General features: G+C 33.3%; 1 protein-coding gene across 2 annotated transcripts in view; it reads right to left on the bottom strand.

Moving 5' to 3' along the window:
* The window catches only part of LOC123566512 (cAMP-dependent protein kinase type II regulatory subunit-like), a 241,381-nt gene that overhangs the window by 161,304 nt on the left and 55,721 nt on the right, over window positions 1-24,356 (bottom strand). For both annotated transcript variants that reach the window (XM_045360685.2, XM_045360682.2), the window contains exon 2: window positions 19,642-19,694. The gene's annotated coding sequence lies outside the window, so the exon portion shown is untranslated. The remainder of the gene's footprint in view (window positions 1-19,641; window positions 19,695-24,356) is intronic.

Here is a 24,356-nt window from a genome sequence, read left to right as displayed (position 1 = left end):
ATTAAGAAAATCGAGTCCTGAAATGCTATCAAGTTCATTAGAAGCAAAGTCCCAACCAGGCAAAATAACAGAAGACTAGGTTTGACGGTAGTGGAAATGCAAGCTACCGTCCACGCCCTCTAGCACCGGGTTGAGCAGAACTCAACATTTACGCATGTTAAAAGTACCTGAATATAATTTAGAGATTCATACGGCGGTGCAAATGAAACCTTCAATGATATACAGAGTGCAATTCCATAAAAAGCGTCGCATGGTCCCCAGCTAAAATAATGGCTTTACCCTAAACGAGAAAACCATGGGCAGAACTAAACAAACTGGACTTTACCATGATTCGAAAGAACCAGAAACTATATGAACGTTGAGTCAAAGTCCGAGCAGCCACACGGCAACCAAAGATTACTGTTGAGGTAGTTAATAAGATTTAAAAAATATCCTTTGGAAGCAACCAAGCAAAAATGAGCTACATCCCTGACGCTCCGGCACTGTTTACAGCAGGACCCAGATAAAAAAGAAATTAAACGAACATCGTTATTCAAAAGGACCAAGTAAAAGTACAGACCTACATATTTGTAAACATTACTGCTGTAAAAATAATCATTTCTATAAGAATATTGTTTGAAATCAACGCATCAAAGCTGATAAATTGTAGGCTCACTTCGATTGAGTTTGCTCTTGAGATGCAATGACATACACAACATCCCTAGCTCTCTGAGGACCACCAGCTTTTTAACAAACCTTTTAGACTGGAAGTATATAATGCATTGAGATACTGAACGTGTTGTTCATAGTCCAGTATTTCTTGAAAGGATCATGGTATAAATATCAGAATCATTTTAACTTTATATTCGTGGTACTTCCGGCATATTGCATGTTTAATTCAAAAACTGGTTGCTGTTAACAAGTAGTAGGAATTAGAATTAAAATACTAATTCCACATCTGATCACATTTCCACGAATACGAAATCTTTACACAGTAAAAAGTCCTTTTGGAATACAAATGTCTTTCGTAAGTTGACAAGTTAATGAGAAAAAAGAAAAAGAAACATCGATTTCCTGATATCTGACAAGAGATGTTTATTTGTTAACTACAGATTCAGATTCTGTCAACAGTGAAAATAAATTATTTTGCTATGGCATACTGTCATTTCCTGGACATTTGTCAAGTCAATTATTCTACCAAACATCATAATTTTGGCAGCAACAGACACAATTGAACGAAGGTTTTGTCACTTGCTTGTACAAAAGGACATAATACAGACTCCAGTTCATCTGCTTACTTGCATAGATATAGAGAATATTGGGTTTATACTATTTAAATGTATTAAGTGAGTCGGAGAAAAGTCGAGGCTCTGCCGAGACTTTTATTTTTTCGTAGACGAAGTTAATAAATCTAAATTTATTAGACAGTAACCTAATGTTCTATTTATTCTACCTTCTGATCTAAAATCATTTTTTCAATTAAAATTAAAGATTTACCACCAACTTGATCTGACTCTGCTTGCATAGAAATTTAAAAATTAATATGCCCCGACATTACACAAATAGGTCTTTTTAACCCAAAATGTTATAAAATAAGAGCTGAAAAACAAAGGCTATTTTTGTTTTGCTTTGTGCCCGACCTCTCTGTTCTGTTGAACATTAATAAATAATTTTAATTTGCTGCCAAGTGAAGTTTTGTCCGAAGTTCAGTTGCATGTCGGATTACCCATCCTCACCAAGCAAACGACAGACGTGACTTATACATACGCCATAACGCCGCTTGACAGAACAAATAGGTAAACCGTTTCCTCGATGATTTTATTCAATAACACTCCATGCCAGATGCAATATATTCCTAGATTTAAGTGCAGAAAGCTAATGTCCTAAACAAACGCTTTACATGAGTCACTTTCCGTTTCTCCGGGCGTTTCCGTTATAATAACTTATTGTGTTAATTGCAAATACGGTATGCATACGCTATACATTTGTGACATGGTCTCACGTACCTAATAAAAGCGAGTTCTTTTTTGTTTTTTTTTTTAAATGCAGATATTCTCAAAAACAAGATGGCGTCGTTTTAATCTAAATCCAAAAATTAGTCCACCAAGTTTTATCAAGTCACTGACATGATAAAGCAAAATTTATTATGCCCCTTGATTTCTGCCTTTATTTTGCATGAAGGTAGGATAAAGAAATATTTTACAGAATTATAAGCAAACATGAATGGTCTGTTTGTTTAAATGTTTGCAATAAATGTCTCCTAGCGGAAGGTGTCTAGATATGCACTTGTATGCATTACAGAATTTTTGGACAATTAAATTTTGGTACAATATGCATACCGTTTGTGCCGTGTGATGTGTTGCAATATTGGTTGATTTGTTATTGATATGCCTTAATTTGTATAATTTGTATGTATATGCTATTAAATTACATTTATAGTCAATAAAACTGTATCTAAATGCTATACATTTCTCTTTATATTTAATGATTTGTTATTGATACGCATAATGCTTATTTTTGTACAACAACATGTAATTTAATATTGATTAGTTTTATTTACATGCCATATTCTAACTCATATTATCCTATTTGTATTTATATTCAGTAAAACTTTAGATATATACAAATTTTAACCTTACTCAGCATAAATTCGAAACATTTGGTCTGTACATAAGCATTTGAAACATGGTCAAACAAAAGAGTGAAAAATTGATATTGTTTAAACTTTTGAATTTATCCAGTTTTGCAGCAGTTTGATTGCCATGTGGTAGTTGTATATAAGGTAAGCCCACACTTGGACACAGTGTTGTTGTATTTCTGGTTCTTTGGGATCATGGATCCCATTTAAATTTACTTTACTAGAATTCCACACGTCCATAGGACGCGAATGTCCCCACATACTACACAGTCCTCTAAATAGCAAAGATTTTTAGAAAAGACTATCTTCGTATGAAGGATGTTGGGCTAAAAGTTTGAAGCAAACTGTATTCAGATAAGGTTGTGCATCTGAGCAACCTTGAATCCATTCCTTCAAAAAGTGCATGCGGAGCTGAACACGCAAGGTTTATCAACACCTATAAATACTGTCATTTTATTTCCAAAGAAATAAAAGACGAAAGTCCACAGACTCAAAACAAATATATAAATAGATTATGAAACATTACGTTTACAGATTTGACGTTATGAATACTCCGCTGACATACGATGGATGAAACAAATAACAAGATTATTTTATATAGCAGGTACATTCTTGTTCAAAATGATACAAATTTAAGGCGTCTATGACCGTCGTAAGCTACAAGAAACAAAGCTCAATATTAATTATAAAGATATTAAAGTTTTATATCGCTTTACGTAAAATGCTGGAAAACTGCATAAAAAAGTGCATTGACGAGCAATAGAGTAAAAACATCCTAAATGAATGACGTCCTTATGTGAAGGATACCTTGCTTGACAATAACACGATGTAGTCTTATCATAAAATTAATTCTTAGTAAAACAAAACAATGATCCAGATACATGTACATTTTTATGAACAATAAATCAACCAAACAATAACGCATCAAACAAACATCGTCGTATAAAGGTCTCAGTTTTCGAAAATTTAATTCAGTAGCTTACCGATCTTGGGTCATTTTGAACTTAAGTGCAAGGTACTTGACGAAGATTCATTTTAATTAAAAGGCTACCCCTAGCACTTTAGCAGGACTAGATATGATACCTGTGTCATATCGTTGAAGTAATTTTGCAAGCATGATATAAGTCTCTGCGTTGTTCGGAATAACAAGTAATTACATTTTGAAATTGATCATATTGATTATTGTGTATGCTTGCCAAATATAAAGCTACATATTTGGATTTGCCAAATGGGTATTTGACGTTAACTACATTATGTTTTGAGTGTAATTTTAATATAGAGTATATTAGAATCAATACATGTCAACACACCGCATATTTCAATAATACTTTATGTGTTTTTCTGGGTTTCACGTTACATCAGCAGAGTAACGTTCCAGGTATAATGGTCGAGGAAAGAGCCAAACGCCTTCTTAAACCTAGAAATGTGCAGTATTATTTTTATAAACAAAACGTTAAAGTGTAGAGGGGTATAGGCGACAAAACTAAAATCAATCGTCGTTCGTTGGAGAATAATTCAATTCTGGTAAACATATCGCTGGTTGTTTTATTTCGCTAATGCTCTTGGCAAATGGCATGAATACACACATGGAAAACAAATTAAATATATCATAAAAAAGGTTTATCGTGGATAGTGTCAACAGAAAGTTAAAATTACTATTCTTGAAAAGAGAACACTCCCTCAAGATATCTGAGAAGCAAATTATTCTACGGACGTAGTAGTATTTCATTAATGGTCTTTATTACTACATTAACAGCAACAGGTGCCATTATCGCCAAATTAGACAAGATAAACTTTTACAGTGTAATACATGTAATGTATCAACGCTGATTAAAAGTGTCATCATAAAATGAGCCGTGCCATGAGAAAATCAACATAGTGGGTATGCGACCAGCATGGATCCAGACCAGCCTGCGCATCCGCGCAGTCTGGTCAGGCTCCATGCTGTTCGCTTTTAAAGCCTACTGGAATTGGAGAAACTGTTAGCGAACAGCATGGATCCTGACCAGACTGCGCGGATGCGCAGGCTGGTCTGGATCCTTGCTGGTCGCAAACCCACTATGTTGGTTTTCCCATGGCACGGCTCAAATATAGTTTAAAGACCATTATTGTCTCGTAAATTTACATTTCCTGATGCAAAACGATGACATGTGCAGAAAATTTAAACTTTCGATCGATAAGCATGCTAGGAATTCATTGGCATCGTCTCAGAACGAGGATCTGTAAGTTATTCTTACAATATAATAAAGCGTAAAGCCAGACGAAACTTAATGCCGTCAGGTACCTTTCCTTACAGTAATATTGGGTTGATATAGTGTAAAACATATGAAACTGAATAATTATAAAATTATGGCAAGTAATAAGCTTATTTGTTGTCAGCTCTAAACCTTCAATGTTGAAAAGATATTATACATTAGCGATTGTCTTCCAAGTTTTATTCAATCTAGTCAGTTATATAAGACAGTCCGGACATATTTATCAAAAACTGACCTTTAAGGGACCATAACAGTTACTCCAAAAATTAACCGAACAGAAAATATCAACAACATACAATAATAGCCTGGGTTTAAACATTTTATACAGTTCGGCTTAAATCACACCAATTGTTTCAGAGTAGTCCGGGCGACGGTCAGACAAACTGACAATCATCACAAAATCAATATACCGGTACCGCCATTAGTACAGAAATTTTAATATGTTCTTTTGTCCAGTGAGGACACTTGCGTGATTCAATGCCATTTTGGGGGTTGAAGGTCACAAAAAGTGTTTTGATTGTCTCATGCTAAAATATAGTTTTGTTAAAACTGGTAATTGTTTTCTTCACTACATGCAGGAAAATATTCCTGTTCACTTTCTTCTGATAAAGTACAGGACCTATGGAATCTCTGACCAGAAAGCATGTATATTCCGACAAAGATTGCGTTGCCATATGCCTCAGTATATCATATCGTAATGTGCATGAGAGCAGATGGGTATTTTCTATTATACGTACAAGTCAGATATACTAGTATGACATTTAACTTCTCGTTAAAATATATCAGTAATTGTCTTTTAAATCCTTCAACTCTGTAACGAGGTAGGTAATCATTTTACAAATTAAGATACTGCCTTTTATAAATACAAGTGATTCATTTATTTGGAAGGGTAATGTATATGTAATATCTGTTCATAGCACAAAGTTATTGTAATACTGTATTCTCCGATGGTTTTGATATTATAAGTATTTTGCTATCTATTGTAAGAACCTTACAATGCACAATTTATCTGGGAATTATGTCGTTAGAATGGAATATTTGTAGTGAACCGCTTTTTGCTTTGTTGTCCTTAACTGGTATCTGAATAAATGACATTCTGGTTCCAATGTCGTGAGGCATTTTAATCAAGTCACTTTAAGATGTTATAAAAAAAAAAAAAAAAAAAAAAAAAAAAAAAAATCAACTAATTGTATTGATCTACATATATAGATATGTAATGCCGAGTATATCGTTGTTTTTTCCTATTTCTGTTTTTTATATACGTAAGTATAGGAAATTTTGTATAAACACTATCCGACAATTTACTCGGTATGTTTGTTAATTCCGTTTAAAGAAACGTTATTTTTAATTTATTTAACATTGTAAATAATGTAGATCTAAACTTTGTATACATTTTACCGCTTTTTTACGCGACGTTGTTTAACGACGTCACGTCCGTTGTTTTTATTGTTATTCTTCCCTGAGGAAGGCTTAACGCTGAAACGTTGGAAGTTAATAATTATCTATGAACAAACGCTACACGTGTTGTTGTTGATTTTTCTTATTTGTTTAAGATGTTATGCAATAATTGTTGTAATCTTAAGATCAGGTGTTGAAGCTCGCGCATGTTAATAATGAGGAATTTATATCAATGTTCCTACATATTTGTCGCGTGATGTATATTAAAAGAAAAAGTACAAATGAGATTAATTTCCTTATTATTGTAAAAGTATAGAAATGAAGGAAAACTGACACGATTCAATAATATAGAATAGTCCCAACATTTTTAAATGCGTATCATTCATTTTAGATGAGCAGAAATTATGTAGTTTTCTATTCTTTATATTTTTTGCGGTTTTATCTTTTGTTTCAATTTCTTTCTTATCTAGCTCTATTTTAGATCCCTGCGGTGAGAGATTTATTATATTTGATTCCGTAATTGTAAGACAGAAGCATATCTACGATTATTAGCTGGACATCCTTACAGATTTTGTGAAAATATATACTCCAGTATGAAAGCTGATAAACACGTGAACGTCGTATACTACAAGAAACAAAGCGCAGTTATAAAGGTATTTTAGTTTAATATCGCTTTACGTAAAATGAAACAGGTGGAAAATACATGGAATAATAAAAATGCATAGACGAGCATTACAGTAGAAACAGCCAAAATTAATGACTTCCTTGTGAAGAAAGAAAACGAACGACAATTGAATGTAAACAACGTAAGATAATGGTGATAAAACAGTTTTAATATTTGCATTGAGTAAAACAGAATCCAAAGATTATTACAGTAACAATAAAGAACTGGAAGAAATAAATGATTAAATTCCCTGTATATGAGATGGGCGAATTTTTTCCCAATAATAGAATTTCTTCAAACTTTGTATATTGAAAGACAATCATCTAAGAAACAAAAATATGCAATAAAAATCACAGGTAACGGTTATTGAAAAAGAGTTATCTGCCCTTGAAAATGCATTTGTGGGGAAATAATATATAATACATGTATCAAGTTGAACGCTGATTAAAAGTGCCATCATAAAATATAGTTTAAAGACCACTATTGTCTCGTAAATTTACATTTCCTAATACAAAACGATGCCATGTGCAGAAAATTTATACCTTCGATCGATAAGCATGCTAGTAAATTCATCGAATGTAGCTCTATACATTATTCTTCAATGTAATAAAGGGTAAAGCCAGACGTAACATAATGCCACCAGGTACCTTTCCTTACAGCAATATTGGGTTCATACAGTGTGAATATGATACTGAATAATTATAAATTTATGAAACAGTCCGTGATAAGTAAATAAGCTTATTTCTTGTCTGCACTAATCCTTGAATGTTGAAAAGAGATTATAAATTAGCGATTCCTGTTCACTTTCTTTTGTTGAAGTCCAGGACCTATGGAAACTCTGACCACAAAGCATATATATTCCGACAAAGATTGCGTTGCCATATGCCTCAGTATGGCATATTGTAATGTGCAAGAGAACAGTTTGGTATTTTCTGTTATAAAAGTAAGATATATGACATTTAACTTCTCGTTGAAATATATCAGTAATTGTCTTTTTAATCCTTCAACTCTGTAACCAGGTAGGTATTTATTTTACAAATTAAGAGACTGCCTTTTATAAATACAAGTGATTCATTTATAAGGAAGGGTAATGTATTATGTAATATAAAGTCATTGTAATACTATATTCTGAGATGGTTTTGATATTATAAGTATTTTGCTATCTCTTGAAAGAACCTTACAGTGCACAAGCTGTCTGGGGATTATGTCGTTAGAATGGAACATTTGTAGTGAACTGCTTTTTGCATTGTTGTCCTCAATTGGTATCTAGATAAATGACATTCTAATTTCAATGTTGTGACTCATTTTAATTAAGTCACTTTAAGATGTTATGCAATAATTGTTGTAATCTTGACATCAGGTGTTGAAGCTCGCGCATATTAATAATGAAGAATTTATATCAATGTACCTATATATTTGTGTCGTGTGACGTATATTAGAAGAAAAAGTATAAATGAGATTAAATTCCTTATTATTGTAAAAGTATAGAAATGAAGGGAAAATGACACCATTTAATAATATAGAATAGTCCCAACATTTTTAAATGAGTATCATTCATTTTAGATGAGCAGAAATTAAGTAGTTTTCTATTCTTTATATGTTTTGCGGTTTTATCTTGTGTTTCAATTTCTTTCTTATCTATCTCTATTTTAGATCCCTGCGGGGAGAGATTTATAATATTTGATTCCGTAATTGTAAGACAGAAGCATATCTTCGATTATTAGCTGGACTAATTTCCATATTCATCCTTACAGATTTTGTGGTGAAAATATACATTCCAGTATGAAAGCTGATAAACAAGAGTGTGTAGTGTGTGTGAAATGTAACAATATAACAGTAAAACACATTTGGGACAACAAATAATCAACAAGCCATACAATAATTTTTGAGATACACAAATATTTCCTTTTAGGCAAACGTCAAATGACGTTCATCATGGAGAACGGCCAATGTAAATCAATGTAAAAAGGTATGGGATTAGGTATTAACTTATTCCTTTATAAACGTTGGAGGTTTTTAAAATCTTTCTTTTGCTGCAAGTAATGTCCGTGTATAACTATATTTTAAAAACAATAATTTTAATTTAGATAGCAAGTCTGATAAAACTGTGGAATGAACAAGGACTCAGCATTGGCATACACTACTTGTAAATCTCAGAACACAATTATACATCTTTATTATTATACCTTCTTACGCATGACACATCATCTATTCATGTTTTTTATTTGTGTCAAATTATTCTGAAATCGGACCATGCATGTCAAAGTTATGGCCCGGACACGAACACCACCCTTTTCCAAACATACAAACAAACACACACACACACACACACGGACAGGGGTAACACTATACGTCCCCCCCCCCCCCACCCAACGCCGTTATGGCGGGGGCATAAAAATGCTTTTCAAACAACAGTACAACAAACATTCATTTCATTCTCTAACCAGACAATTGCTTGATGGCAATATTGATATCAACAGTTACGTCTTGTCAAGTCTTAAAATATATTATCTGCATATAGCAGGCCTTTTGTTAAATATTTTAATTATTAAAACACGAGAATACAAAGTGTTGTGATGACATGCACACGCACTATCAAATTATATGAAATGAAACAGACAATACAAATGTACATGCAATTACCATTCGCCGGTACAGTTAAGTGTTTGATTATGTAAAATTCAACAATGAAAGAAAAATACATTTTCCTTATAAATGTATCGAAGCTAGTACTTAAAATTTTACATACCGTGCTTGAAGACTTATGTATCATTTACGCAATCTCAGGATAATTTGATATTCCTGCAGTTTCTACAGTTGATGAATTCAGAATCAATATATAGTTGTTTGCTCATTGTTGCCCGGAATGATCATACTTACAACTATATTGTATTAGAAATATCAAATAAGGCCGAAAACACCATGTTTTATGTATGACTTGTCTGATGATGAATGTCCAAGAAGGAAAATGTCAGATACACCACTATAAATTTCTGTTTTGATGTGAATAAATGTATTTATGTCGTCTTGGTGCCGACTCTGCTTGAACCGGCATTGACATAAGTAACACTGGAAATAATGTGTATTGTCGCTAATCTCTAGCAAAAAAAAAATAAATACATAATCAAACCGTTTTCATCTGGCATGATTTTCCCTAAAGAGAGCTGCATGCGCACATTTTTATGTCATCTGATTTTAATAGTAAGGATCCCTACTAACTTCGCTAATATAAAATGAGAGAAGCGAACATCTTAATGTGTAAATGCAGTTCTATGCAATTTTGTTTGTTCACAATGCAACCCTGTTATATGCGTTACTGAATGAATGCAGAAAAAAAAAGCATACGAGCCTGTTGAATTCACAGCTGAAACTCGGTATATCGAATTCCAAGGGATCGAGCGTTTTACTACGACCGAAAATCGACATAAAATAATATTTTGTTCACGTGTTTTTGGGACAGAAGTTGAAAAAGACTTCGAGATAAACGGACATTTGAGATAAATGAGTTCGAGTTTCAACTGTATTTCCAACAGAAGCAGCAGTAATGCTTCTTCAACAAGGACATTATCGTCTAAAAAGCCAATCCCCAAAGCTCATAAACGTTTGCTATATTCAATAACTCAAAATGCTTAATATACTTCCTGAAATTCATCAGAATGAAATTACAAACGTCGTCAAAAGATTTTAATGCTTGTATTGTCGTTAAGAACAGCAATAGCAATACTATAAAAGTTCCCATAATTGCTTTCGGTAAAACTGAATTTCAACAAAATGAATAAAATAATAACTCATCACAATGCTTATATTCAAAGAATGGAAATTAGAAACATGCATATGTCACACCTTTTAGTAAACCGAACATTTGTTTTTGAATGTCTTGGATACTGAGGATGATGAAAGAATAATTCATCAATCATTTGAATACATCATAGTACTTTTATTCAACAAATTGGTTTGATTTATAAGAACCGTATAATTATGTACCACTTCGCACGAGTGTCAACGTTTGAACAGAGTAATCTATACTCAAATTGTGAAAACGAATAAGCCTTCAAAGAAAATGAATGTAATAAAATGGATATAGCAAGATTGTCCAACAACTTTGATAAAGAATTGATTGCATTATGGGAAAAAATGAGGCTTTCTTAGGACCATGTGAACAGTTTATTAAATTAGCATCCCCGAATATATCCAGTTTTGATTAAGTGGTCGGGGAATAAATCAATTACATTGTTATTGTTTTCATTATGGCATTAAGAATAAATTCTACCAAGAACCCTCAGAATAATTCAGACGTATGACAATGCACTTGTGCAAGAGTTATTCCAGTCACATTTTTGCCGTAAGAGCGAGAAGAACAGTTCGTCTTTATGAAAACAATGCCATAAATAAAGTTCTTCTTGCCTTTCTACTACAGCATTGTTAACTACAGACCATCTAACATCATTGAAATAACTTTACGCCGTGGTTTGTAAACAAATAAAGTTACTTCTTATTATCTTCTATATTTTTGGCATTGCAATGCTTAATCAATGTTCTAGGTTATCATATTCCTGTTTATTTCTAATGCTCCGAAGATTCGTAATGGATTGGTCTGATGAACATATTCCTTAATTGGATAGACAGATATGAATATAAATTGCATCTCCTTACGGTGATCCGCTGGCTCCACTGTACTGTCGATGTAGTGGCAATACTACGATAAAACCATACGACAGCACGGAACAAGATGCGAAAGCACGATAACACGATGCGGCAGCACAAAAAACACGACAAGACATTAATGCGCATTATCGCATCATATTATCCACAGTATGCCATTAATATCTCGAAAAACCACCTCGTGGTGTCGAGGTTAGCAGTACGGCGGTACGACATTGATATCGTGTTATGTTATCGTATTCTGGTAAGGCATTCTCAAAAACAATAAATAGCAGATTTGGGTTAACGATCTATTAAATACAACGGTTCAGCAAAGAAATTGCTAGGCTGTTATATGTGCTTGGTTGCGGTCTATGTTTCCGAGATTTTATTTCCGGAATTTAAACTGATTAGATAATTAAGTTGTATTTTCTATTCTAGTCACGTAACTTTTTTTTCAAATATATTTTTTTTTTTGGTACTTTTGAGAGGCATTTTAATTTCAAATCATCAACCTTCAACAGCTTGTTAAACATCTATGTTGAAATGCACAATTATATTCACTGACGTCTCAGCGCTCTGCCTGGGAGTAATTGATTACCTAACAGCAGAGGTTTTGTGAACTGTTTGCACCTACTGGGTCTTGCCTTATTTAGGTTTGCAGATATCAGTATTACGTTTGAAAATGAATATGTTTTGCACTTCTGTGAAATGTGAAAATATTTTCTATAAACAATTTATACACTGATATGAATTAACAACGCAACATTTAAAGATGGCAAAAATATCAACTTGTTTGTCCATTTATTTCTTTGGCACAAACTCTTAAGCATCTGTAGAAATTTAATTCACGCTAACTAAACACAGATGTAATCATCGATTTCCCTGTCATCTGACACATGATGTTCTTCGATTTACTTCAGACGAAGAATTAATCTCAGATTATGTCAACAGAGAAAAATATTGAAATGACACATTGTAATTCCCTGATTTTGCACTCGCAAATAATCTTATCTAATGCCATCTGTTTAGCTGCATAAAGCCTGGAAAAAAAAACAATGCCACCTTTTTCCAACAAAGCACGCAACAAAAACAATCACTGAAGATACGTTAACAATTTGGTAGATTTTCTAAATAATTTCTAGTTTCTCCTATTAAATGTACTTTCCGTTTTAGAGATAGTATGCGTTCATATTCTTTGACAATTCTGTTGATCGCATTTGTCTTTGATGAATTTTGTTTTCTCTGTTGAAAATTATGACTAAGAAATAAACTCTGTACACAGATCATAAAACAATATAAAGAAATTAAGTTAAAACTTGAAACGGTATCTCCATATTTATACAGGACTGACTGGCATTTAGTGCTTTCAGTTCTTATCGATAAAATATTGGGTATCATAATAATTTTCATGAAATAAACCTTAAACGAAACAAAGCAAAATAATAAACTGATGAAATGTGCAACACGCTTTACACCCAAACTAGTGCAAACATATAGAATAACAAGTGAATGAAGTATTGCCATGCAATACAAAGTCCCCTACTGGAAGGTACCTAATTTTCTCTACTGCAATATAACATAATGAACTGATATCTGTCAATGATGTATTAACAATATTGTACTATATATACAATATGTTATAACAACACACTTGGATTAAAATGTGCATATATAAAAATCCATAGTTGTTTTCATACTGATTTTTTTTGGCCGATCATATAAGTTATTTATAGTAACAACAAAGGGAAATTAATCTTAAAAGAAAATAAAAAAATCTATACAATGTATGTCCACAAGAAACTCTTTACCAGGTAGAGATAGGTCAAAATACACCTAAAGATTGGATGTAACATGCATTTTGTACCACAGAAAAGTGGTTTCGATTTTTCTCTACGGCCAGTAATAAAAAAGTTACAATATAATATATTTATAGTAAAACAAAGGGACGTAATTCTAAAGACAAGGGTGCCTCATGGTGGTCAACATTTGGTCCAAGTTACATCAAAATCCCTCCATGCATGAAGAAGAAATGCTCCGGACAAAGTCATACTTGAATTTGACCTTTGACTTCTAAATATGACCTTGAACTTAGACCTAGGGACCTGGTCCTTGCGCATAACAATCCGTCTTATGTTGGTGAACATTTGTGCCAAGTTACATCAAAATCCCTCTATGCATGAAGAAGAAATGCTCCAAACAAAGTCATTCTTGTGTCTGACTTTTGGTCTCTTAAGTGTGGCCTTGACATTAGACCTTGGGCCCGGGTTTTGCGCATGACATGTTGTCTCATCCTGGGGAATATTTGTACCAGCTGATATTAAAATCCTGTTTTGCATGACAAAGTTATAGACCGGACAGGAAAAAATCCTATTGACCTATGATGTCAAAGTATGACCTTGACCTTTAAGCTAGGGTTCTGGGTTTGCGCATGACACGTCGTCTCAGCATGGGGAACATTTATCCCAAGTAATATTGTTATCCCTTGATGGATGACAGAGTTCTGGATCGGACAGGAAAAAAAACCCTTATTGACCTTTGACCTCCAATTGTGACCTTGACCTTTGAGCTAAGGGCAGGGTTTTGCGCTTGACATGTTGTCTTATCATGGGGAACATTTGTGCCAAGTAATATTAAAATCCCTTCATGGATGGCAGAGTTATTGACCGAACAGAAAAAAAACTGTTGACCTTTGACCCCAATTGTGACCTTGACCTTTGAGCTAGGGGTCCGGAATTTGCACATGACACATCGTCTCATCATGGGGAACATATTTGCCAAGTGATATTAAAATCCTTTAATGAATGTCAGAGTAATGGACCGGACACTAAACAGACCCTGTTCATGCTATGTTAACATTTGACTGCTAAGTTTGACCTTGGCCTTTGAGCTAGGGGTCTGAAATTGCGCACGACACATCGTCTTATTATGAGGTACATTTATGTCAAGTAATATTAAAATCCCTTTATGGATAGGAGAGTTATGGACCGGACAGGAAAAAAGCCCTGTTGAACTTTGACCTCCAATTGTGACCTTGACCTTTGAGCTAGGGGTCCGAGTTTTGCACACGACAGGTTGTCTTATCATGGGAAACATTTTTGCCAAGTAATATTAAAATCCCTTCATGGATGACAGAGTTATGGACCGGACATGAAATTACGGACGGGCGGACGGACGGAATGACGGAAAAGCGCATTCCTATAGTCCCCGAAACTGGTTTTCAACCAGTAGGGGACTAATAATTGAATGAAAGCACCTAGTCAACATCCAAACGAGTTACCGATAGTTGGTTACATCATCACGCTCTATATTACTCTGAATTATGTAGAAAAAGAAAAAACTGTTCTACAATGTTAAGCAACAAGAAATTTGATATTGAATTTCCCTTTCGTGATAAAGAAAATGTTCATTGATCAAGTTAATACAAACACACCAGGCGCACGCACAAGTGAAGACTTGAGTTTTGAAATGTTGTATAATGACCTACCATGGGAGAGGGGTATTTTAATACATAACTTGCCGTAATTAAGGAATGTTCGTGCATGTTAAATTTCACAAGGCCTATTTTATTAACAAAATCAAGCCATATAAATTGATAAATGTGATGCATGCATTAATGTTGTCATAAATAAAGATTTTTATTGCCTCATTAATTTTATTCAGTTATCCTATTACATTGTTATACGGATTACTAAAAGGATATTTTACACCGAAGCAACAAACACGCTCGTCATCATGCAAAAACAATTAAAGAATTAACGTAAAGTTATTCGAAGAAAATACAGACAAGTACACCGGGAAACTCACTTTCTGTTTTAACTCCTACAAACCACTCTATCCTGACTCGTGGAACCGACTTTTGGATAGTTTTCTAATTTTAGTGAAATGTTTGAGTCACTTTGAGAAAATGCTTTGCAGAATATATGGGAACTATAATTGACCCGGTATGGTGTGACTAATCCACGTAACTCTGAGTCAGTAATAAACAATAAATCTTATCCTCCTCTACAAAGATAGATAGCATGGTGGTTATACTGCATTTTCAATCGCTAACAAGTCCCTACCAGTGATCTTAAGTCGCTTGTCAGGTCGCTACCAGTAATCTGAAGTCACAAGTCTTAAAGATGCCAACAGGTCAGTACCAATAATCTGAATTCAACAAGTAGCTACATAATCTGAAGTCACATGTCTTAAAGATGCCAACAAGTAGCTAAATAATCTGATGTCACATGTCTTAAAGATGCCAACAAGTAGCTGCTAAATCTGAAGTCACAAGTCTTAAAGATGCCAACAGGTCGCTACCAATAATCCGAAGTCACAAGTCTTATCGCTACCAATAATCCGAAGTCACATGTCTTATAGATGCCAGTAAGTCACTACATAGTCTGAAGTCAAATGTCCTACAAATGCCAACAAGTAGCTGCATAATCTGAAGTCACAAGTCTTAAAGATGCCAACAGTGTTTTCTTACAATGCATGTTTGATGACAATTGAACTATGCATTTGTCTTTTTAGTTTGCTCTTCTGTATAAATCCGAGCTCAGAATCGCTTAACACTTCAGCATAAATTTTAGACATTTACTGCAATGATATGTATGACTTCTTTATGATAGATTTATTACTTTACTTTTAAAATCAAATGCTTGGAAATATTAAACGTGTTGCTCTAGACATAGTTCTCCACACAATTGTCGGTCAATTTGATAAAGAAATAAAAATATCATGAAGCAAATGTACAATTTATTTACAGTTTTTAAATACAATTTTGTTCAGTAACGAAAACGTTAGACTCTACAGTTACAGTTGACTAATATTATATTTAGAAGTATTAAGCTCCATGTCTAAATCCGAAACAGTTTTATTGTAATTTGATAGTAAATTTCTAACTGGTTATGTATTATATTTGTAACAGATGACAAGAGCTTCCGAAATCTAAAAATACTAAGGAATAAAACTAATTTTGAATTTATCTTTACAAATACAATGTACTAGGTAAATCAATAAACTCTAAATGGCGTATGTAGTCAATTCAAGTTTCATGTCTTTTTACTTTGCTCGTATAGCTTTCATTATCGAATATTTGGCACGTAGCAGCTCATTTTGGTTCTTGATTATTTCTTTCAAATAAACACTGCACTTCTATCTAATTAAGAAACATCCTCATAAACAGAACTAACTGAGCCGCACCGTGAGAAAACCAACATCCGCGCAGTCTGGTCAGGATCCATGCTGTTCGCTAACGGTTTCCCAAATTGCAATAGGCTTTGAAAGCGAACAGCATGGATCCTGACCAGACTGCGCAGGCTGGTCTTGATCCATGCTGGTCGCAAACGCTCTATGTTGGTTTTCTCATTGTGCGGCTCAAATACAAATTTAGGAACTAATTTGTAAAATTATTGAAATACGAAGCAATGAAATACCTGTTAATACAAGGGCGAATGTTTATTTTTAAGTAAAACTACAGTGCAACGTCTTAGAATTTCAGGGAAAACAAAAAGACAATACAAAATTAATAATTCATTTCAATTTTCATTCGGGAGTGCCAAGCGTGTTTTTTCTTCATTAATCTTAATTTGAAACAACTGGTATTTAAACGTTTTGTATCACACTATTATTACGAAATATAATTTCGAATTCTCACATTAATTGCACAAAATTAAGCATTCTGTTATGCATAAAAGCAGCAACTAAACATAACAAAATACTAGTACCTGATCAAGAGGTTTTGAAAAACAAAAATGAAGATCCATTCTTCTAATATGTTTGAACAGTGTTTTTCATCAGCCCATTTTGATTTATATTTACCTAAATACTTACATAGTGAATACAATAATATGTTTCAGAATGAAAATCATTCTCGTCATTTATAATGTTAAATGTAGTTTTATGAGTTGATTAGTTAGGTGGTCTCTGTGCCAGAATTCGTGATTTGAAAATTCTGTTTTGATTACGTAACTATGTTAAAAACCATAAACTCTGTCTGTTCAAATCTATCATTATTCAAATGATAAAGGCTGAAGTCAACAAGCAATTGTAATAGTTACCAAGGACACTTTTCGCAAAATTTATTGCATACCAATTCGACATCTTCTTCCAAGTAAGCGGGGCACTTTATTAAAAATGTTTGTAAATCATATCTAGAGCATCTAATATATCTTTTATTTCATGGACTGGCCCCGGTTGCTCAAAATTTTATCCGGCTGTTAAACTAACCGCCGGTTAAATTTTGGTTCCAAATACTAGACTTGGTGGGAAACACTAGTTAGATGTTTTGATTTTATTGAAAAGATTTTTCAGTTTTCACAGTTCTTACCACATACATTTGTTTAATTTGCCCCCCACTGAAAGTTAATACCAGTGTTGGTCAATAGAGGGCTACACTGCATATCAACTTACTGTACTGCAATCATAAATTTACAAATATTATACAACAAAACTATTAGGTTTGCATTCTGAAAATCTACAATTGTTGATATCTTTTTCATACCAATCATCTTATGTTAATCACAATTTCATGTTTAAAGTAGTGGGAAAGCTGAGGAAAATTATGTATTGTACTAAAATGATAGTAATTTTACATACCAACAAAAAAGAATCTTTACTAAGGTACCTGTGATCTTGACCTTTTCACATGTAACACTGTCTTATTATTGTGAAAATACATGCCAGTTATTTGAATATACATTAATACATTAAAAGTTATAGACCAAACCAAAGTTATGAATAGTTATTAACAACTAAGAGTAAATAATGTGACAGTGACAGATAATGAAAGTGAAACACTTTTAGCTAATAATGACTTTGTTGCCCTAGTTTACAATGAGAAAGAATATCACAACATCAGAGAGTTGACTATTGTATAAACAAAACAGCATTTTATTTGAATTATCTAACATTAGGTCATGCTAAAAGTACTTACCATTGAAACTAATCATTTCAATGTTGATGGATATTGTTCTCCCTAAAGAATTTTATAACAGAAATAATTCTTCAAACAAGACTGAAAAGAAGTAAATATATTTATCGAACCCTACTGTTATGCCAAAATGTATAAGAGTGAATTTTAGCTTAAGCTAGAGGTCTAGGTCTTGCATCTGACAATCCAATTTGCTATGACGACATCTTGTCCCAAGTAACATGAATATACGACCATGCAGAGTAAAGTTATTGAACAGATCAAAAAATGACCTACTATCTTTGACCTCTAAATGTGACCTAAACCTTTGAGCCAGGGTCAGGGCCTTGCACGCGACACGTTGTCTCATTTTGGGAACATTTGTGCCAAGTGATTTTGACTACCCTTGATGAATGGTAGAGTTCTGTATAGAGGTTGAAACTGATGCTCTAAGCTTATGACCTCCAAATGTAGCCTTGAGCTCTAAGCTAGGGGTCTTGGTCTTGTGTATGACAAGGCGTCTCATTAAGGGGAACATTTATGCTAAGTTATTCTAATATCCATTGATGAATGGCAGAGTTATAGAACGGGAAAGAACGAGACCCTGTTATCATTTGACTTCTTAGTGTGACTTTGACCTTGGAGCTAGATGTCTGAGTCTTGCACTTGACACGTCTCATTATAGGGAACATTTGTGCCAAGATATTTCAAAATACGTTCTTAGATGGCAAAGTTATAGACCGGACACGAAGTATTACGGACGGATCGATGGAAGGACGAAGCCCATTTCTGTGTTCCCATTTTTCTGGACAAATTTTAACAACAAAAGTGTTCACTATACTACTGATTGCTATCAATTAACATATTATTGACAAAATCTAATCTTCATTATCTAACACAAGATTTGAGTAAATGCTTAATCTAACATATTGTCAGCGGCGAAAGTAATTTTTCACTGGAAATGACACATTCTCTTGATATTGTCACGAAAATTATTCTATAAAGTAGCATTTTGTTGGAGACATTGGACGCTCTGTCCTGGAATTTAATGTAATTAGCATATGAATAGAATATAAAGGAGAAATTAGAAGAGACGAAATTCATCGGACATGTATTACCAACTAATCTTTCCTAAGGCTACAAGATAATATGCATGTAGAAAGTTACTCACCAACTGCGTTGTGGTACTATATGTTGTTGAAAATAACTGGAGTATCTACATATCTGAAATGAAAAAAGAAATGACGTTCACCCGAAATGAAAATTAAATTGCTATTTACAATGAATATATTAAACGCGTTTATATAGCATGAACAATTCTGATTGTTTTGTTTTGTTCGATATAATGTCAGATCACAAGGTGAAATTTTACTGGACTTCAATATTATTAATGGGTATAAAAATACGGTTCAACTCTTGATATTGTGTCAGGCAACCTATCGGTCTTTGTAAGCTATCTTGGGTGATATCCACATATGTATGAAAGGATTCTGCCCGGATAAAACATATTCCAGTGTGGTCAATAATCAAATTCTGCAGATATATGGTTAGGACGAGTGCCGACATGTTTAATTTTGATCTGTATATTATTCATATACTCTGTTTTACAATAATCCTGCAGTTAATTCATTCTTCACAGCATTTCTTAAATGCTGTAATGCCACCATGGTAATTTACATGTAATTCAAAAAGAAAAAGAAATATCTTAGTCAATTATTAGTCAATGCACACTTTAAGCTACGAAACGTGCATGGACTCTGCACTTTAACATACGGTCGGGTATTTATAAAGCAAAACAAAGTGTAGTTTTTTTAAGTAAAATGTTTCTGTTTTTATGTAGAACATATTTTACAGAACACATAGATTACATCATAATTATATAAATCATAATCTAGGAAAGTTTGACAAAAAATAAGACTAAAAAGGAGGGACGAAATGAACATTTTTGAAATTGTCAAGGGGTACGAAATGACCATGGGGACGAGTTGACTGGGGGACGAGTTTATTAGAGGACGAGTTGACTGTAAATCGTTTATGGGAAATCACTCCGTATCAGAGTTGGCAGGATTGTAGTCGAACTCTGCCATAGTTTCACTACCGAGGGGATTCATGTTTATGACGTAAGCTATTTCCATAGGAGTCTTGCAACGTGTTATACTGTCTAACAATACAGCCCAGAGCACGTGCACACACCTTAAGAAAATAGTATCTATTCCATTCGAAAACTTGTGGGATTTTTCATCCACCAATCAAAATCATCTGTTGAATGACCTTCACCACAGATATTTACGGGAAGTAAAGGTGAAATCAATACCTAGCCTGCGGCCGGAAAACGATTATTAGGAATATAGAATGTAACCAAGCAAAATGATAACCTGTTCTGTTACTGAGACGTGTATATGAAATGTGCAGCACTCCTCATGCTCCTAGCTCTGACATAAATATATAGGCGAGACACCATCGTAACCTAAAAAGGACAAGAATGAGCCATTGTTACCGTCATTTTAATGTAATAAGAATGTACCAGTGTAAAACGGCCAATTTGATACAACTCTCATATTTTGTTAAATGTCGTCTGCTGTTTTCACAATGATCTAGTATAACAGAGACATCCAGAAGTTGACTTCGAGATTGTAAAGTTAAAGGTTTGTGTCAGAACTGGAAATATTATACTTTGATACAGTTTAGATAAAATTTGATAGTCTTATTTCACTTTTCAATGTTGAAATTTTAATCCAGAAAACTGATCTGAGGTAAGCTAATTAAATACGTAAAATTAAAAAAAGACTAGAAATAAAAAAGCTGAAGACTTTTATTAAACTCTTTTATTATTATCAATAAATAGATGGTAAGGATATAATACAAGCAATGTAATGTCAATGAACGTTATTTACAAGATCTAGTGATAACGTTTATGAACCAATCGCGTCATTGCTGTGTTCTTAGAAAATAGCAAATTGATGTTTCTGAACAACAATTCAACTACGAAAGATAATAAATACAAGACATTTTAGCCACAGCAAATTGTAAATATTGATTCAGCCTTTCAGAAAAGAAAAAAATGGCATCAGGTGTTGAAGTCTTGTTACATTGCATACGAACAACGATAGTGAATGTTACCTTTCAGAATAAAAAGTAAAACAGATTGAAATCAATAACAAAACAAACTTAGTCTATTAAAATAGAATACATTGAAGCACAACCTTGGAAACAGTCAGTAGAAAACACTACCGGAGCCTTTAAACTGTAAAATGTACATTAACCCTAACTCATATTCTATATAAACTTTAAAACACTTTAATTTTTGTCTTACACTCCCCGTTTACTATGCAAATGCTTGTTTAAATCAAGTATTTGTAAATATGTTAGAAAATGAATCAAAGGAGGATACAATGCCTATATCGCATAGAACAGTACGTGTTTAATGGTTGTCCCCTATACATTTAGTCCTTACACATTCCTGTGCCTAATTAAATGCGAGAGTTCGAGATGATTTCCTCCTAAATGCTCAAAAAAGCGAATGGAAACAATGGGATTTGTCTTGCAAACTGCCCAAATGTTATTCTCTAGGTGTTCTAGCATCAGACACTTTATTGAGTGCATTTGTGTGCTGATATCTCATTATAATTATAGTTGACTCTCATTATATGGTTAACTTTAGTGTCGTATTTTGAAAATTGTTTTAGCGTATTTCAGTGCGGAACTATTTCATTTACAGTATCTCGATTAACAAGTTGAGAATATGGTGTGAGGTTGGCATGTCCAACCTTTACATAGGTAACTGACCGTTCCAAGGCATCTAAATGTTAACATGAATATTTGCTATATTGTCTATAAGATAGGAGACTTTTCACGGCCAACACATTGTAAGAGTAGTCCTGAACATATATATATTAAAGACGACATGACCTTGCACTTACCTACATTATTTTTTCCATGCGTCATTTATACATAAATATAATTAAAATGATAACTGGTCTCGAAAATTTAACATTTTAAGTAAAACTGGAGGTAATTTTATACTTCGAGACTGATGTCTATGTTCTACTTTCAGTATTTTTATTTGCTGTGTATAAAGGGGTTTATAAGCATTGGTAAAATCAACTGATGCACATTTGCCACATTTATAGCCTACACTTTTGCCACATATATTAAATTTATGACATGAATTGATTTTCCAGTGAAGTCTGTACTGTAAAAACATTGATGATCTGCATTCACAGAAACATAAAAGGTATCTAGAGTTAGAAATATGACGCTGTACAACAAGAACTGTACTGGGACTCGTACCGATATCGGGAAAACGGAATATAAAATCTGTGAAGATCAGAACTGGCATAATTATATTACATGATACTGTAAACCATTAAAACGTTCTATAGTCATTATCGTATAGGATTTCAGGGGTATATTTTCAAAACGTGAACGTGTACATGTAATTGGGTTACAGATAAATTACAAGCATACAATTTATATTGGCACAAGACCACAGTTATTTGCCCTTGGTTGACCTTGGTTGACCACAATACGGAAGTGGTTATGCGGAAAATAGTTCCTCTGTTTGATGGTGAATATTGGTGAATTTTTGAGTGAAAGACCTGCAATAAATGACATGATTTAATAGAGGAGATATAAAATAGTAGGTACATGTACAATTTGACAGAATGAAAATGTCAGAATATGCATAACATGACTTTTTGATAGGGCCTGTTTTGCCTGTTTGCGGCCATCTAGAGAGTATTCTTCATACGCATGTGATTTGGTTCAAAATGGTGGAAAAAAGAGCCGGTCAACCCAATGTTTACTGTGGCTGGAATTTTTTCTCTTGGATAGTACTGTTGAGTTCAGGTATTTTTATAGGGGTTGGAATGCATGCAAAATTGCTTTAGTGTCCGGTGCCTGTATAGAACATATAGTAAAAATAACTGTGGTCTTAGGCCATATTGTGGAAATACGAACTATTTTCTATTATCATTTCTGTTTCTATGGTTTGAAAGCTTAGAAGCTTATGGAAGTATAAGTACTCATCTCTTTCTTATAGGACATTGCACTTAGCGTGTTCCCAGATGATTATCGATAATTAACTCACTTGTCTCCAGCTAAAAGCTATTTACACTTGATAAAAGAAGCTAAAACTTTTGTTCAAAGAAAACGTTTGCAATGACTAACTTACAAGCATTGACTGTGTTTACATGTCTAAAACAAATGTCGTTTTTGGTATGGTTTTGTCACTGATTATTTAAAATGGACATCATATTTTAACTATTCACTGAAAAATAAAAATCACTTTAAGTCAGATATAAAAATTATTTTAATATTGTTAACTGACAAATATTAAATATTGTTTCATTTTATTTTTATTGTTATTTTATATGTACACTCATGTCTTCTAATTACGTATTCTGCAGATTTCGTTTCGATTAATTAAAACTCTTGGAATATAATCATAACTGAAAATACAAATTTACAAGGGGAGAAATATCAAGGAATAAAATTCAAAGCAATTGTTATGATACGATACATGTATCAGGAGCTACAAATTTGACAGAAAAAAAAAATAAAAATAAAAAACAAAAAAAAAAAAAAAAAAAAAAAAAAAAAAAAAAATATTGTTTTAAAACAATATCTAAATCGCATTTATACGGGCAATGAAATGAAAATGATTGTAAAGTACAATATTCAGCAAACGTAAACACCTATGTGTCCACGTATTATATCCAGAACTTAATCCTGATTACAGGTAACAGCATAAGAGACAGCGTTTTGCGGAAAGTTTTAATGGGTGAGTCGTGATAAAATACACATTTATTGCATGTTAGTGATGCTAAACCTTCAATATCACTTTCCCCACATAAATTCAAATATTTACCAAACTTTTTTATTCGA

Source organism: Mercenaria mercenaria, chromosome 8, assembly GCF_021730395.1.
Source record: "Mercenaria mercenaria strain notata chromosome 8, MADL_Memer_1, whole genome shotgun sequence".
In the NCBI taxonomy this organism is placed as follows: domain Eukaryota; kingdom Metazoa; phylum Mollusca; class Bivalvia; order Venerida; family Veneridae; genus Mercenaria; species Mercenaria mercenaria.
The sequence above is the reverse complement of the archived record's forward strand: the minus strand, read 5'-3'. Positions and strand labels throughout refer to the sequence as shown.